Genomic DNA, 13,891 nt, shown 5'->3' on the forward strand with positions numbered 1-13,891 from the left:
GCCTTGAAGGTGAGGCTTCCCACGCGTGCTCATAGCCATTGGGCCTCAAACCCAAAAAAACGCCTGCAGCACCTGGGGTTCACAGCCGGTCTCCCATGCAGCTACTAACCAGGCCTGAAGCCGCTTAGCTTCCGCAATCTGACAAGAGCGGGTGCTTTCGGCTTAGTGTGGCTGCAGGCAAACTCCAAGGCGCCGTTCCGGCACCTTGAAGGTGAGGCTTCCCACGCGTGCTCATAGCCATTGGGCCTCAAACCCAAAAAAACGCCTGCAGCACCTGGGGTTCACAGCCGGTCTACCATGCAGCTACTAACCAGGCCTGAAGCCACTTAGCTTCCGCGATCAGACAAGAGCGTCTGCTTTCGGCTTAGTGTGGCCACAGGCAAACTCCAGGGCTCCGTTCCGGCGCCTTGAAGGTGAGGCTTCCCACGTGTGCTCATAGCCATTGGGCCTCAAACCCAAAAAAACACCTGCAGCACCTAGGGTTCACAGCCGGTCTCCCATGCAGCTACTAACCAAGCCTGAAGCCACTTAGCTTCCACAATCTGACGAGAGCTGGCGCTTTCGACTTAGTGTGGCCGCAGGCAAACTGCAATGCGCCGTTCCGGCGCCTTGAAGGTGAGGCTTCCCACGCGTGCTCATAGCCATTGGGCCTCAAACCCAAAAACACGCCTGCAGCACCTGGGGTTCACAGCCGGTCTCCCATGCAGCTACTAACCAGGCCTGAAGCCGCTTAGTTTCCACGATCTGACGAGAGCGGGCGCTTTCGGCTTAGTGTGGCCGCAGGCAAACTCCAAGGCGCCGTTCCGGCGCCTTGAAGGTGAGGCTTCCCACGCGTGCTCATAGCCATTAGGCCGCAAACCCAAAAAAAAGCCTGCAGCACCGGGGGGGGTTCACAGCCGGTCTCCCATGCAGCTACTAACCAGGCCTGAAGCCGCTTAGCTTCCATGATCTGACGAGAGCGGGCGCTTTCGGCTTAGTGTGGCCGCAGGCAAACTCCAAGGCGCCGCTCCGGCGCCTTGAAGGTGAGGCTTCCCACGCGTGCTCATAGCCATTGGGCCTCAAACCCCAAAAAAGCCTGCAGCACCTGGGGTTCACAGCCGGTCTCCCATGCAGCTACTAAGCAGGCCTGAAGCCACTTAGCTTCCGCGATCTGACGAGAGCGGGCGCTTTCGGCTTAGTGTGGCCACAGGCAAACTCCAGGGCTCCGTTCCGGCGCCTTGAAGGTGAGGCTTCCCACGCGTGCTCATAGCCATTGGGCCTCAAACCCAAAAAAACACCTGCAGCACCTGGGGTTCACAGCCAGTCTCCCATGCAGCTACTAACCAGGCCTGAAGCCGCTTAGTTTCCGCGATCTGACGAGAGCGGGCGGTTTCGGCTTAGTGTGGCCGCAGGCAAACTCCAAGGCGCCGTTCCGGCGCCTTGAAGGTGAGGCTTCCCACGCGTGCTCATAGCCATTAGGCCGCAAACCCAAAAAAAAGCCTGCAGCACCGGGGGGGGGGGTTCACAGCCGGTCTCCCATGCAGCTACTAACCAGGCCTGAAGCCGCTTAGCTTCCATGATCTGACGAGAGCGGGCGCTTTCGGCTTAGTGTGGCCGCAGGCAAACTCCAAGGCGCCGCTCCGGCGCCTTGAAGGTGAGGCTTCCCACGCGTGCTCATAGCCATTGGGCCTCAAACCCCAAAAAAGCCTGCAGCACCTGGGGTTCACAGCCGGTCTCCCATGCAGCTACTAAGCAGGCCTGAAGCCACTTAGCTTCCGCGATCTGACGAGAGCGGGCGCTTTCGGCTTAGTGTGGCCGCAGGCAAACTCCAAGCCGCCGTTCCGGCGCCTTGAAGGTGAGGCTTCCCACGCGTGCTCATAGCCATTGGGCCTCAAACCCAAAAAAACACCTGCAGCACCTGGGGTTCACAGCCGGTCTCCCATGCAGCTACTAACCAGGCCTGAAGCCACTTAGCTTCCGCGATCTGATGAGAGCGGGCGCTTTCGGCTTAGTGTGGCCGCAGGCAAACTCCAAGGCGCCGCTCCGGCGCCTTGAAGGTGAGGCTTCCCACGCGTGCTCATAGCCATTGGGCCTCAAACCCAAAAAAACGCCTGCAGCACCTGGGGTTCACAGCCGGTCTCCCATGCAGCTACTAACCAGGCCTGAAGCCACTTAGCTTCCGCGATCTGACGAGAGCGGGTGCTTTCGGCTTAGTGTGGCCGCAGGCAAACTCCAAGGCGCCGCTCCGGCGCCTTGAAGGTGAGGCTTCCCACGCGTGCTCATAGCCATTGGGCCTCAAACCCAAAAAAACACCTGCAGCACCTGGGGTTCACAGCCGGTCTCCCATGCAGCTACTAACCAGGCCTGAAGCCACTTAGCTTCCGCAATCTGACGAGAGCGGGCGCTTTCGGCTTAGTGTGGCCGCAGGCAAACTCCAAGGCGCCGTTCCGGCTCCTTGAAGGTGAGGCTTCCCACGCGTGCTCATAGCCATTGGGCCTCAAACCCAATAAAACGCCTGCAGCACCTGGGGTTCACAGCCGGTCTCCCATGCAGCTACTAACCAGGCCTGAAGCCACTTAGCTTCCGCGATCTGACGAGAGCGGGCGCTTTCGGCTTAGTGTGGCCGCAGGTAAACTCCAAGGCGCCGCTCCGGCACCTTGAAGGTGAGGCTTCCCACGCGTGCTCATAGCCATTGGGCCTCAAACCCAAAAAAACGCCTGCAGCACCTGGGGTTCACAGCCGGTCTCCCATGCAGTTACTAACCAGGCCTGAAGCCACTTAGCTTCCGCAATCTGACGAGAGCGGGCGCTTTCGGCTTAGTGTGGCCACAGGCAAACTCCAAGGCGCCGTTCCGGCGCCTTGAAGGTGAGGCTTCCCACGCGTGCTCATAGCCATTGGGCCTCAAACCCAAAAAAACACCTGCAGCACCTGGGGTTCACAGCCGGTCTCCCATGCAGCTACTAACCAGGCCTGAAGCCACTTAGCTTCCGCGATCTGACGAGAGCGGGCGCTTTCGGCTTAGTGTGGCCGCAGGCAAACTCCAAGGCGCCGTTCCGGCGCCTTGAAGGTGAGGCTTCCCACGCGTGCTCATAGCCATTGGGCCTCAAACCCAAAAAAACGCCTGCAGCACCTGGGGTTCACAGCCGGTCTCCCAGGCAGCTACTAACCAGGCCTGAAGCCACTTAGCTTCCGCGATCTGACGAGAGCGGGCGCTTTCGGCTTAGAGTGGCCGCAGACAAACTCCAAGGCGCCGTTCCGGCGCCTTGAAGGTGAGGCTTCCCACGCGTGCTCATAGCCATTGGGCCTCAAACCCAAAAAAACACCTGCAGCACCTGGGGTTCACAGCCGGTCTCCCATGCAGCTGCTAACCAGGCCTGAAGCCACTTAGCTTCCGCGATCTGACGAGAGCGGGCGCTTTCGGCTTAGTGTGGCCGCAGGCAAACTCCAAGGCGCCGCTCCGGCGCCTTGAAGGTGAGGCTTCCCACGCGTGCTCATAGCCATTGGGCCTCAAACCCAAAAAAAGCCTGCAGCACCTGGGGTTCACAGCCGGTCTCCCATGCAGCTACTAACCAGGCCTGAACCCACTTAGCTTCCGCGATCTGACGAGAGCGGGCGCTTTCGGCTTAGTGCGGCCGCAGGCAAACTCCAAGGCGCCGTTCCGGCGCCTTGAAGGTGAGGCTTCCCACGCGTGCTCATAGCCATTGGGCCTCAAACCCAAAAAAACACCTGCAGCACCTGGGGTTCACAGCCGGTCTCCCAGGGAGCTACTAACCAGGCCTGAAGCCACTTAGCTTCCGCGATCTGACAAGAGCGGGCGCTTTCGGCTTAGTGTGGCCGCAGGCAAACTCCAAGGCGCCGCTCCGGCGCCTTGAAGGTGAGGCTTCCCACGCGTGCTCATAGCCATTGGGCCTCAAACCCAAAAAAACGCCTGCAGCACCTGGGGTTCACAGCCGGTCTCCCATGCAGCTACTAACCAGGCCTGAAGCCACTTAGCTTCCGCGATCTGACGAGAGCGGGCGCTTTCGGCTTAGTGTGGCCGCAGGCAAACCCCAAGGCGCCGTTCCGGCGGCTTGAAGGTGAGGCTTCCCACGCGTGCTCATAGCCATTGGGCCTCAAACCCAAAAAAAACGCCTGCAGCACCTGGGGTTCACAGCCGGTCTCCCATGCAGCTACTAACCAGGCCTGAAGCCACCTAGCTTCCGCGATCTGACGAGAGCGGGCGCTTTCGGCTTAGTTTGGCCGCAGGCAAACTCCAAGGTGCCGTTCCGGCGCCTTGAAGGTGAGGCTTCCCACGCGTGCTCATAGCCATTGGGCCTCAAACCCAAAAAAACGCCTGCAGCACATGGGGTTCACAGCCGGTCTCCCATGCAGCTACTAACCAAGCCTGAAGCCACTTAGCTTCCGCGATCTGACGAGAGCGGGCGCTTTCGGCTTAGTGTGGCCGCAGGCAAACTGTGAGGCTTCCCACGCGTGCTCATAGCCATTGGGCCTCAAACCCAAAAAAACGCCTGCAGCACCTGGGGTTCACAGCCGGTCTCCCATGCAGCTACTAACCAGGCCTGAAGCCACTTAGCTTCCGCAATCTGACGAGAGCGGGCGCTTTCGGCTTAGTGTGGCCGCAGGCAAACTCCAAGGCGCCGCTCCGGCACCTTGAAGGTGAGGCTTCCCACGCGTGCTCATAGCCATTGGGCCTCAAACCCAAAAAAAACGCCTGCAGCACCTGGGGTTCACAGCTGGTCTCCCATGCAGCTACTAACCAGGCCTGAAGCCACTTAGCTTCCGCGATCTGACGACAGCGGGCACTTTCGGCTTAGTGTGGCCGCAGGCAAACTCCAAGGCGCCGCTCCGGCGCCTTGAAGGTGAGGCTTCCCACGCGTGCTCATAGCCATTGGGCCTCAAACCCAAAAAAACGCCTGCAGCACCTGGGGTTCACAGCCGGTCTCCCATGCAGCTACTAACCAGGCCTGAAGCCACTTAGCTTCCACGATCTGACGAGAGCGGGCGCTTTTGGCTTAGTGTGGCCGCAGGAAAACTCCAAGGCGCCGTTCCGGCGCCTTGAAGGTGAGGCTTCCCACGCGTGCTCATAGCCATGGGGCCTCAAACCCAAAAAAACTCCTGCAGCACCTGGGGTTCACAGCCGGTCTCCCATGCAGCTACTAACCAGCCCTGAAGCCGCTTAGCTTCCGCGATCTGACGAGAGCAGGCACTTTCGGCTTAGTGTGGCCGCAGGCAAACTCTAAGGCGCCGTTCCGGCGCCTTGAAGGTGAGGCTTCCTACGCGTGCTCATAGCCATTGGGCCTCAAACCCAAAAAAACGCCTGCAGCACCTGGGGTTCACAGCCGGTCTCCCATGCAGCTACTAACCAGGCCTGAAGCCGCTTAGCTTCCACAATCTGACAAGAGCGGGTGCTTTCGGCTTAGTGTGGCTGCAGGCAAACTCCAAGGCGCCGTTCCGGCGCCTTGAAGGTGAGGCTTCCCACGCGTGCTCATAGCCATTGGGCCTCAAACCCAAAAAAACACCTGCAGCACCTGGGGTTCACAGCCGGTCTACCATGCAGCTACTAACCAGGCCTGAAGCCACTTAGCTTCCACGATCAGACAAGAGCGTCTGCTTTCGGCTTAGTGTGGCCACAGGCAAACTCCAGGGCTCCGTTCCGGCGCCTTGAAGGTGAGGCTTCCCACGTGTGCTCATAGCCATTGGGCCTCAAACCCAAAAAAACACCTGCAGCACCTGGGGTTCACAGCCGGTCTCCCATGCAGCTACTAACCAGGCCTGAAGCCGCTTAGTTTCCACGATCTGACGAGAGCGGGCGCTTTCGGCTTAGTGTGGCCGCAGGCAAACTCCAAGGCGCCGTTCCGGCGCCTTGAAGGTGAGGCTTCCCACGCGTGCTCATAGCCATTGGGCCTCAAACCCAAAAAAACACCTGCAGCACCTGGAGTTCACAGCCAGCCTCCCATGCAGCTACTAACCAGGCCTGAAGCCGCTTAGTTTCCACGATCTGACGAGAGCGGGCGCTTTCGGCTTAGTGTGGCCGCAGGCAAACTCCAAGGCGCCGTTCCGGCGCCTTGAAGGTGAGGCTTCCCACGCGTGCTCATAGCCATTAGGCCGCAAACCCAAAAAAAAGCCTGCAGCACCGGGGGGGGTTCACAGCCGGTCTCCCATGCAGCTACTAACCAGGCCTGAAGCCGCTTAGCTTCCATGATCTGACGAGAGCGGGCGCTTTCGGCTTAGTGTAGCCGCAGGAAAACTCCAAGGCGCCGTTCCCGCGCCTTGAAGGTGAGGCTTCCCACGCGTGCTCATAGCCATTGGGCCGCAAACCCCCAAAAAAGCCTGCAGCACCCGGGGTTCACAGCCAGTCTCCCATGCAGCTACTAACCAGGCCTGAAGCCACTTAACTTCTGCGATCTGACAAGAGCGGGCGCCTTCGGCTTAGTGTGTCCACAGGCAACCTCCAAACTTTTGTATAATACTCGCAGCTTGAGAAGGGCCAAAAACATTATCAAAAACAACACTCACCCTGGAAATGCCTTGTTTGAGCTCCTTCCATCAGGTAAACGTTTTAGATCAACCCGCACACACACAAACAGACTGAAAGACAGCTTTTTCCCAAACTTGATAAACTCTGAATCCTCTCTGAAATAATTAACACTGTGTACAAATTGTTTAAACATCTGTAATACCTGGCATACTTGTATAATTTCTTCTCTTCCTTGTTACTATCACTATGTTCCCTATATGCACCGTGGGGTTGTCATGAAAAGTAATTTTGTTGTGTTACACAATGACAATAAAGTGAATTGAATTGATTCAGACTGTACTGCAGCTATCTAGATGATTCAGACTGTACTGCAGCTATCTAGATGATTCAGACTGTACTGCAGCTATCTACCTGAGGAGCAGGTGATAACTAACCTAAGGGCCCCTCACCAGGACTAAGCTCCCTGGTGAGGGCAGGAGAGTCAGACTAGCCAGTTTGGCAACACACGGGCAGATACAGCACAAAAACGGAAGACAGAAACAGAGTGAGGGATAAGCCAGTCGGCAACCAGATCAGATAGGCGAAGGCACAGAATCACAAGACAGGAGAGTAGTCAAGGCTAGCAGAAGGTCATAACAAATAATACAATTCAATTAGTACTTTAAGCTATCAACAGAATCTGTCTAAGGGCTGGTGCACACCGAGCGGCATTTTCAGCGTTTCTGCAGCCGCTTGCGGCTGTGGATACGCTTGGTCAATGTATCTCAATGGGGTGGTGCACACCAGAGCGGGAGGCGTTTTGCAGAAACGCATACTCCCGGGGTGAGGCATTTTTTGGATTGTGGATGCGTTTCTGCCTCAATGTTTAGTATAGGAAAAACGCAAACTGCTCTGAAAAACAGCAGTTCAGGGCGGTTTTGCAGGCGTTTTTGTTACAGAAGCTGTTCAGTAACAGCTTTACTGTAACAATATCTGAAATCTACTACACCAAAAACGCTTCACAAAACCGCAAAATGCTAGCTGAAACGCTACAGAAAAATAACAAAAAGCGTTTCAAAATCTGCTAGCATTTTGCGGATCTGCTAGCGTTTTTTGGTGTGCACCAGGCCTAACTGTGGATCCCCAGCTCCTGCTGGTTCTAGCACACTTTCGGGTCTGACTATGGTCTGAGTGCTCACACGTAGCGAATGCAACAGCAGACAAGGAACAACTGACAGGCCTGCCCTATATATATTGGGAGCGCTCTAAAGCCACGCCCCAGTCACTCAACCAATCCTGATCAGTGTTGGAGTCAGCTGACCGGCTGATCAGCTGACTCCCCTTCTGTATGCATAAAGATCCTGTCTGTGTGCGCGCGCGTAGAACTTAGTCTGTGTGCCGGTGAAAGAGTAGGCAAAGATCCACCATGCGACCATGCGACGAAAGCTACTGGCTGAAACGCGGAGACAGCTGCCATGCCACTCGGCGCTGCGGCGGCTTCCCTCTCATTCCCCACTAACCCAGGCACCAGTCCATCCTGTCCCCGCACGACGGAACCCGCCGGCTGGAACGCGGAGATAGCCGCCATGCTACTGCTTGACGCGGCGGCATCTCCGCAATCCTTTACAAATCAGAATTCTGTTCTTTGCTGACACAAATCGTTACACTTATTAGTTGTAAGGTATTTTATTATATTATTTTTTGGCAAAGTACTTTGGCTAAGGTAATCCAAATTTACGTTAGCAGCCCGTCGCGCTCCTACCAAAGGGTGCCGCACCAGAAGGTAACTCAAGATTACATTATCAGCCCGTCGCTCTCCTACCCCAGGGCTCCGGATCAAAAGGTAACTTAAAATTACATTATCAGCCCATCGCGCTCCTACCACAGGGTGCTGGACAAAAAGGTAACTTAAAGTTACATTATAAACCCGTCACGCTCCTTCCACAGGGCGCCGGACCATACGGCAATGAGTATGACAAACACAACCCTATTTGGGCATATTTGAGTATGAATTTTTGCATGATACGCATGCGCTAACACAAAGTTTTCTTTACACCACCTAATGCATGCGCACAGGATGTAATGCCTTATGGCATAACATGCTATAACAATCAAAATTAGGTCAGCAGCCCGTCGCACTCCAACTCCAGGGCTCTAGACCACAAGGTAACTCAAAATTCCATTATCAACCTGTCGCGCTCCTACAACAGGGGCCGGACCACATGGCAGTGAGAATAATCTAACACAAGTCAAACAATGACAGACGTACAATTACTTTGCTTGTTGTTATGTTTTGACACCAGATTACTATCGAGTGTGACCATGTTTCAGGGCCATATACAGTTACGCTCTGTCAGTCAGTTGTAAATGGGGGAGATAAATGACTTTGGGTACCTCTCCCATTTGTAGTGCTGCAGCACACCAAAAACCTCTAGCAGATCTGCAAAACGCTAGAGGTTTTTGAAGCAGATTTCAGAGCGATTCTAGGCATGTTTTCTACGAATGCCTAGCGTTTTTTGTGTAGCAGATTACAAATACTGTTACAGTAAAAGCTGTTACTGAACAGCTTCTGTAACAAAAACGTCTGGAAAACCGCTCTGATCTAGCATTTTTCAGAGCCGGTTTCCACTTTCCTATACTTTAACATTGAGGCAGAAACGACTCAGAAATCTAAAAAATGCTGCAGCCCGAGTTTGTGGAAAAAACGAACCGCTCTGGTGTGCACCATCCCATTCACTTTCATTAGCCAAGTTTTTTTTTTCCCCTGCAAGTATTTTAAAAAACACTTCAGAACCGCTCTGGTGTGCACCAGCCCTTACAGGATGTATTCTCTGCAGAATCCTGCACCCAGCCTCCAATACTGCAGAGTGACCAGGAACTGCTTTCCATTCCTCCCTCTTCCCCAGTCTTCATCCAGACTAGAAAAGCAGTGAAAAGCACCACCTGAGAGGGCATGAGCCAGAGACTCCCAGCATCCTCTATTTATACCGATCTGAGTATTGTGAGGTCATCAGGTAATCCCAGCATTCTCTATACCCAGCTGTGCATTGTAAGGTCATAACGTAATCCCAGCATCCTCTATCTCTACCCAGCTGAGTATTGTGACGTCATCAGGTAATACTAGCATCCTCTATCTATACGGAGCTGAGTGTTGTGAGGTAGCGGTGGGGAAAAAAAACAGCAGTAACTGATTAGTCAAGTTTTTTTCATCTGGAAAGACAATTTACAGCACGTCAGCATTGTTTGCATTTCATTGATAGTCTATTCTGAACTAAGGATGTGATTACATTTGTTTACACTCATAATTCACACTTAATACACTTCAATAATACACTTTCAAATTCACACTGATGTATGCTTCCTGGGTGAGGTTAATTGGCTTTTCTATATAATGACTGCTTATCTTTTCAATAAAACGTTGAAACTAAAAAAAATATATATATGTGACTCTATGGTCTTTTTTTAATAGCTATTTGACAGTTATAGATAACCGTCATTTCTGATATTATTTGGTATACCAGCTTACATAACTTTCTCTCTGGCTACTACCGTGTTTCCCCAAAAATAAGGCATTGTCTTATATTTTTTTTTCCTTCAAAAGATGTGCTAGTTCTTATTTTCGGGGAGGTCTTATATATGGTTAGGGTAGCAAGATCCCCATTCCCCCACCACCACTTTACCTTCTGATGACCCCCTCCTCCATAAAGTCCCATCCACGCTCTTCACTGTACCAGTAATTCAAACCGCAGGACAGCAGTAAACTGGTGATTTCCCCACTGATGCTTTGTTTCCTGTTGGCCCCGTTCCCCATTGCCCGCTGTCATAATTCAAACTGCTGATCAGCTGTAAACTGCAGCTAGGGCAGCTAGTTACACTGTAACAGCACTTCCATGAACAGGAAGTAAATAGAGATTTCACTTCCTGTACACGGAAGCGCTGTTACAGTGTAACTAGCTGACTTAACCGCAGTTTACCGCTGATCAGCGGTTTGAATTATGACGGAACGGGGCCAGCAGGAAATAAAGCAGCAGTGGGGGAATCACCTGTCCTGCGGTTTGAATTACCGGTATGTTGGCAGGCAGTGAAGAAAGAGGATGCGTCTTTCTGGAGGAGGGGGGGGGGGGGTCAGCAGGAGGTAAAGTGGCAGTGGGGGAAGGGGGGCAGACGGACGGGACTTGCACAACCACTAGGGCTTATTTTAGGGGTAGGCCTTATATTTCGAGCATGCTAGGAATTTGGGATTGGTCTTATTTTAAAGGGAAGGCCTACTTTCGGGGAAACACATTTTTTTTTTCAGATTTTTGCCGCACCTAGGTTTAGAGGGCACAAATCTGAAAAAAAAACCAAAACTACTAAACCTGTAGCGTCTATGGTCCAGGGGCATTGTATGGGTCCTTTTCTTTCCAAACTGTCTCTAGCTAAGCTACACTGACCCCTGCTGCTCCAGTAACTACCCTACATTAACCCTTATTACCCCACCAGCTACACTAACTACTCTACACTTACTCCTGCTGCCCCATTACCTACATTATACTTACTACCGCTGCCCCCCAAAACCTACACTAAGCTACAATGCCCCCACTACCTACACTAAGCCACAATACCCCCACTACCTACACTAAGCCACAATGCCCCCACTACCTACGCTAAACTACAATGCCATCCAACCTACACTAAACTACAATGCCTGCCCCCACTACCTACACTAAGCTATAATAACCTCCACTACCTACATCACTAAGTCACAATGCCTGCCTCCAACATGTACACACATGCATGTTTCATACTCACCAATCCTAGGGGAGAGGCATGCTGCTGGGCTGCTTTTGATCCTGGGCTAATGGTGATGGTGTCCCGGGTCCCCTGCAGTCCGGTCTGTCCGTGCTGTGCTGGCATCTGTGGCAAGTATGCCTCCTGGAGCTGGAGCCGCTGAAAGAACTGGAGTCACGTGGGCAACTCCAGCTGATGGCCCATGTGACTCAGAGCTGCTAATGTCCTCCGCCGCTGATGTCTTTCAGAGGGGCGATAGTGACACAGACCCACCGATGTCCTCCACCGCCAATGTCCTCCACTTTCCTGATGGTGGTAGAGAAGAAGGGACATTGCTGGTGCCACATGCCATTCCGAAGCCGATGCAAGTACCGGAGTCACGTGGGCAGCTCCAGCTGATGGCCCACGTGACTCCAAGCCACCAATGTCCGCCGCCACCGCCGATGTCCTCTGCCGCTGACTTTCTCCTGCCCAAGCCACTGATTTCTTCTGACGTTCTCTGCTGGCGGTAGCAAAGCAGGAACGTCGCTGATGCCAAATGCCTGCCGCCTGCCGAAGCTGCTACAAATTTCGGAGTCACGTGGGCAGCTCAGCTAAAAGACCACGTGACTCTGAGCTACCGATGGCTGCCGCCGCCCATGTCCTCCACCGCTGATTTCCTCTTACCTGACCCTCCCAAGAACTTGAAGACGCCAGTCAATGCCACTCCACACCAGCCAGCAACACAGGGCACACAGAGATCAAGAGACCCAAACAAGAAACCCGGAGAAATACTGCCACTTTCATGTCGAAATCCCCTGATCCATGGGCGCCCCCTGGCGGTCATAGCGCTAGTGGCGGGGAGGCTGCTGTTCGGGGGCATATTGCATGGTGAGAGGGGGGCGATCGCTGCTGGGGATGGAGGAGGGGTCTTTGGCAGACACATGTAATGCCACTTGGAGCCTCCATGGGGCGGTGATGGTAAGCTATGAGGAGTGTGATGTGACTGGAGAAGCACAGAGCCTGTCACGTGACCCCGGAGCTACAGGGAGGTGGGGATGTCAGCACTGGAGGCTCAGATGCGGCTCCATCACTGGAGATGGTCACCTGCAGAGGGGGGGGCTCTGGGTGGCCAGACATCTATTTTTTCAAGAAATAGGCTGTGAGAAGCTCCACCTACCAGGTAATATGGTGCTTCCCACTGACAGACTTCTCCACCCCCCCCCCCAGTTGTGAGAAGCTCCGCCCACAATCCACTGAAATGCTGGGTATACACATGCAATTTCCTGCCCGATCAAAACTAGATCAGACAGGAAGTTGCATCATGTGTACATGTCCAAAGTGCACCCGATCAATAAAGCAATCAATTTTCCAATTATAAGTGCACAAAATCGATCCTTTTATCGATCGAGAGCCAATTGGACAAGTTGGAAATAATCACTTGATTTCGGTCAATCAGGTGGGAAATTGCATCGTGTGTACCCAACATAAGCTTTGCCCAGCACCCGCCGGAAGCATCTCCTCACTAGTGACAACAAAAACGAAAAGAAGGAATTTCTCTGATATTATCAAAAATAATTTGATACGGCAAAATGAGGAAGCCTTTAACATGTTTAGTACAATGTGGGGCTGCTGGGCTATCAGCTATGAACGCACCCTAGTGAACAGACATACTTATTGTTCGGATAGATATTTAAATGCAATGATTATATTTGTTTACTTCTTTTCATAATTCACTCTGATGTAACGCTTCCTGCATGAAGCTAGTTGGCTTTTGTGTATAAAATGACTTTGCTTATCTCTTCAATAAAACGTTGAAACAAAAAAATATAAAATGTGACTCTATGATCTTTGTGTTAAATAATTAAAAAACAATATTACTTTAAAATATTCCTTCTTGCGGCATCCTAGCTGCGATCAGCGGCAGACCTCTAGCATCAATGACTCCTTCCATAGAGCCCTGCTATAGCTTTTTGACAGTTATATGCAAAGGTCCTTTCTGATACAATTTGGTATATTTGTTTATATAACTTTCTCTCTGGCTACTATACATGCTGTAATTACCATCATTGCTGCATTGAGATCCTTATGTGACTATATGATTGTTATTTAAATAATAAAAAGAGTTGTTTAAATAATAAAAATAAATAATAAGACAGAGGCTCCCAGCATCCTGTACTGATACCCAGCTGAGTATTGTGAGGTCATCAGGTAATCCCAGCATCCTGTACTGATACCCAGCTGAGTATTGTGAGGTCATCAAGTAATCCCAGCATCCTGTACTGATACCCAGCTGAGTATTGTGAGGTCCTCAGGTAATCCCAGCATCCTGTACTGATTGATACCCAGCTGAGTATTGTGAGGTCATCAGGTAATACCAGCATCCTGTATTTATACCCAGGTGAGTATTGTGAGGTCATCAGGTAATCCCAGCATCCTGTACTGATACCCAGGTGAGTATTGTGAGGTCATCAGATAGTAATACCAGCATCCTCTATGTATACCCAGCTGAGTATTGTGAGGTCATCAGGTAATCCCAGCATCCTGTATTTATACCCAGGTGAGTATTGTGACGTCATCAGATAGTAATACCAGCATCCTCTATGTATACCCAGCTGAGTATTGTGAGGTCATCAGTTAATCCCAGCACCCTGTATTTATACCCAGGTGAGTATTGTGACGTCATCAGATAGTAATACCAGCATC

The 13,891-nt window shown here is 52.5% G+C and overlaps 1 non-coding gene and 31 pseudogenes across 1 annotated transcript; all 32 read right to left on the reverse strand.

The window, feature by feature from the left end:
- Window positions 1–60: 60 nt before the first annotated feature.
- Window positions 61–179, reverse strand: LOC137548670 (5S ribosomal RNA; annotated as a pseudogene).
- Window positions 180–262: 83 nt separating this feature from the next.
- Window positions 263–381, reverse strand: LOC137554156 (5S ribosomal RNA; annotated as a pseudogene).
- Window positions 382–464: 83 nt separating this feature from the next.
- LOC137554512 (5S ribosomal RNA) lies at window positions 465–583 on the reverse strand (annotated as a pseudogene).
- Window positions 584–666: 83 nt separating this feature from the next.
- On the reverse strand, window positions 667–785 carry LOC137549687 (5S ribosomal RNA; annotated as a pseudogene).
- Window positions 786–868: 83 nt separating this feature from the next.
- On the reverse strand, window positions 869–990 carry LOC137552988 (5S ribosomal RNA; annotated as a pseudogene).
- An 82-nt stretch (window positions 991–1,072) lies between these two features.
- LOC137549007 (5S ribosomal RNA) lies at window positions 1,073–1,191 on the reverse strand (annotated as a pseudogene).
- Window positions 1,192–1,274: 83 nt separating this feature from the next.
- On the reverse strand, window positions 1,275–1,393 carry LOC137552483 (5S ribosomal RNA; annotated as a pseudogene).
- Window positions 1,394–1,476: 83 nt separating this feature from the next.
- On the reverse strand, window positions 1,477–1,601 carry LOC137553948 (5S ribosomal RNA; annotated as a pseudogene).
- Window positions 1,602–1,683: 82 nt separating this feature from the next.
- Window positions 1,684–1,802, reverse strand: LOC137547924 (5S ribosomal RNA; annotated as a pseudogene).
- Window positions 1,803–1,885: 83 nt separating this feature from the next.
- LOC137558774 (5S ribosomal RNA) lies at window positions 1,886–2,004 on the reverse strand (annotated as a pseudogene).
- Window positions 2,005–2,087: 83 nt separating this feature from the next.
- Window positions 2,088–2,206, reverse strand: LOC137556746 (5S ribosomal RNA). The gene has a single exon (XR_011029385.1). It is a non-coding gene; the product is annotated as a 5S ribosomal RNA (ribosomal RNA).
- An 83-nt stretch (window positions 2,207–2,289) lies between these two features.
- Window positions 2,290–2,408, reverse strand: LOC137549952 (5S ribosomal RNA; annotated as a pseudogene).
- An 83-nt stretch (window positions 2,409–2,491) lies between these two features.
- LOC137548268 (5S ribosomal RNA) lies at window positions 2,492–2,610 on the reverse strand (annotated as a pseudogene).
- An 83-nt stretch (window positions 2,611–2,693) lies between these two features.
- Window positions 2,694–2,812, reverse strand: LOC137551104 (5S ribosomal RNA; annotated as a pseudogene).
- An 83-nt stretch (window positions 2,813–2,895) lies between these two features.
- On the reverse strand, window positions 2,896–3,014 carry LOC137547708 (5S ribosomal RNA; annotated as a pseudogene).
- Window positions 3,015–3,097: 83 nt separating this feature from the next.
- LOC137550589 (5S ribosomal RNA) lies at window positions 3,098–3,216 on the reverse strand (annotated as a pseudogene).
- An 83-nt stretch (window positions 3,217–3,299) lies between these two features.
- Window positions 3,300–3,418, reverse strand: LOC137551689 (5S ribosomal RNA; annotated as a pseudogene).
- An 82-nt stretch (window positions 3,419–3,500) lies between these two features.
- Window positions 3,501–3,619, reverse strand: LOC137549309 (5S ribosomal RNA; annotated as a pseudogene).
- An 83-nt stretch (window positions 3,620–3,702) lies between these two features.
- LOC137552111 (5S ribosomal RNA) lies at window positions 3,703–3,821 on the reverse strand (annotated as a pseudogene).
- Window positions 3,822–3,904: 83 nt separating this feature from the next.
- On the reverse strand, window positions 3,905–4,023 carry LOC137558035 (5S ribosomal RNA; annotated as a pseudogene).
- Window positions 4,024–4,107: 84 nt separating this feature from the next.
- Window positions 4,108–4,226, reverse strand: LOC137549692 (5S ribosomal RNA; annotated as a pseudogene).
- An 83-nt stretch (window positions 4,227–4,309) lies between these two features.
- Window positions 4,310–4,428, reverse strand: LOC137549010 (5S ribosomal RNA; annotated as a pseudogene).
- Window positions 4,429–4,484: 56 nt separating this feature from the next.
- LOC137548733 (5S ribosomal RNA) lies at window positions 4,485–4,603 on the reverse strand (annotated as a pseudogene).
- An 84-nt stretch (window positions 4,604–4,687) lies between these two features.
- LOC137552224 (5S ribosomal RNA) lies at window positions 4,688–4,806 on the reverse strand (annotated as a pseudogene).
- An 83-nt stretch (window positions 4,807–4,889) lies between these two features.
- On the reverse strand, window positions 4,890–5,008 carry LOC137549470 (5S ribosomal RNA; annotated as a pseudogene).
- An 83-nt stretch (window positions 5,009–5,091) lies between these two features.
- On the reverse strand, window positions 5,092–5,210 carry LOC137553327 (5S ribosomal RNA; annotated as a pseudogene).
- Window positions 5,211–5,293: 83 nt separating this feature from the next.
- On the reverse strand, window positions 5,294–5,412 carry LOC137551156 (5S ribosomal RNA; annotated as a pseudogene).
- An 83-nt stretch (window positions 5,413–5,495) lies between these two features.
- LOC137554605 (5S ribosomal RNA) lies at window positions 5,496–5,614 on the reverse strand (annotated as a pseudogene).
- An 83-nt stretch (window positions 5,615–5,697) lies between these two features.
- On the reverse strand, window positions 5,698–5,816 carry LOC137551301 (5S ribosomal RNA; annotated as a pseudogene).
- Window positions 5,817–5,899: 83 nt separating this feature from the next.
- On the reverse strand, window positions 5,900–6,018 carry LOC137553375 (5S ribosomal RNA; annotated as a pseudogene).
- Window positions 6,019–6,101: 83 nt separating this feature from the next.
- On the reverse strand, window positions 6,102–6,223 carry LOC137554031 (5S ribosomal RNA; annotated as a pseudogene).
- Window positions 6,224–6,306: 83 nt separating this feature from the next.
- On the reverse strand, window positions 6,307–6,425 carry LOC137554436 (5S ribosomal RNA; annotated as a pseudogene).
- Window positions 6,426–13,891: the final 7,466 nt, after the last annotated feature.

The sequence above is a fragment of the Hyperolius riggenbachi genome, chromosome 2 (genome assembly GCF_040937935.1).
Source record: "Hyperolius riggenbachi isolate aHypRig1 chromosome 2, aHypRig1.pri, whole genome shotgun sequence".
In the NCBI taxonomy this organism is placed as follows: Eukaryota; Metazoa; Chordata; class Amphibia; order Anura; family Hyperoliidae; genus Hyperolius; species Hyperolius riggenbachi.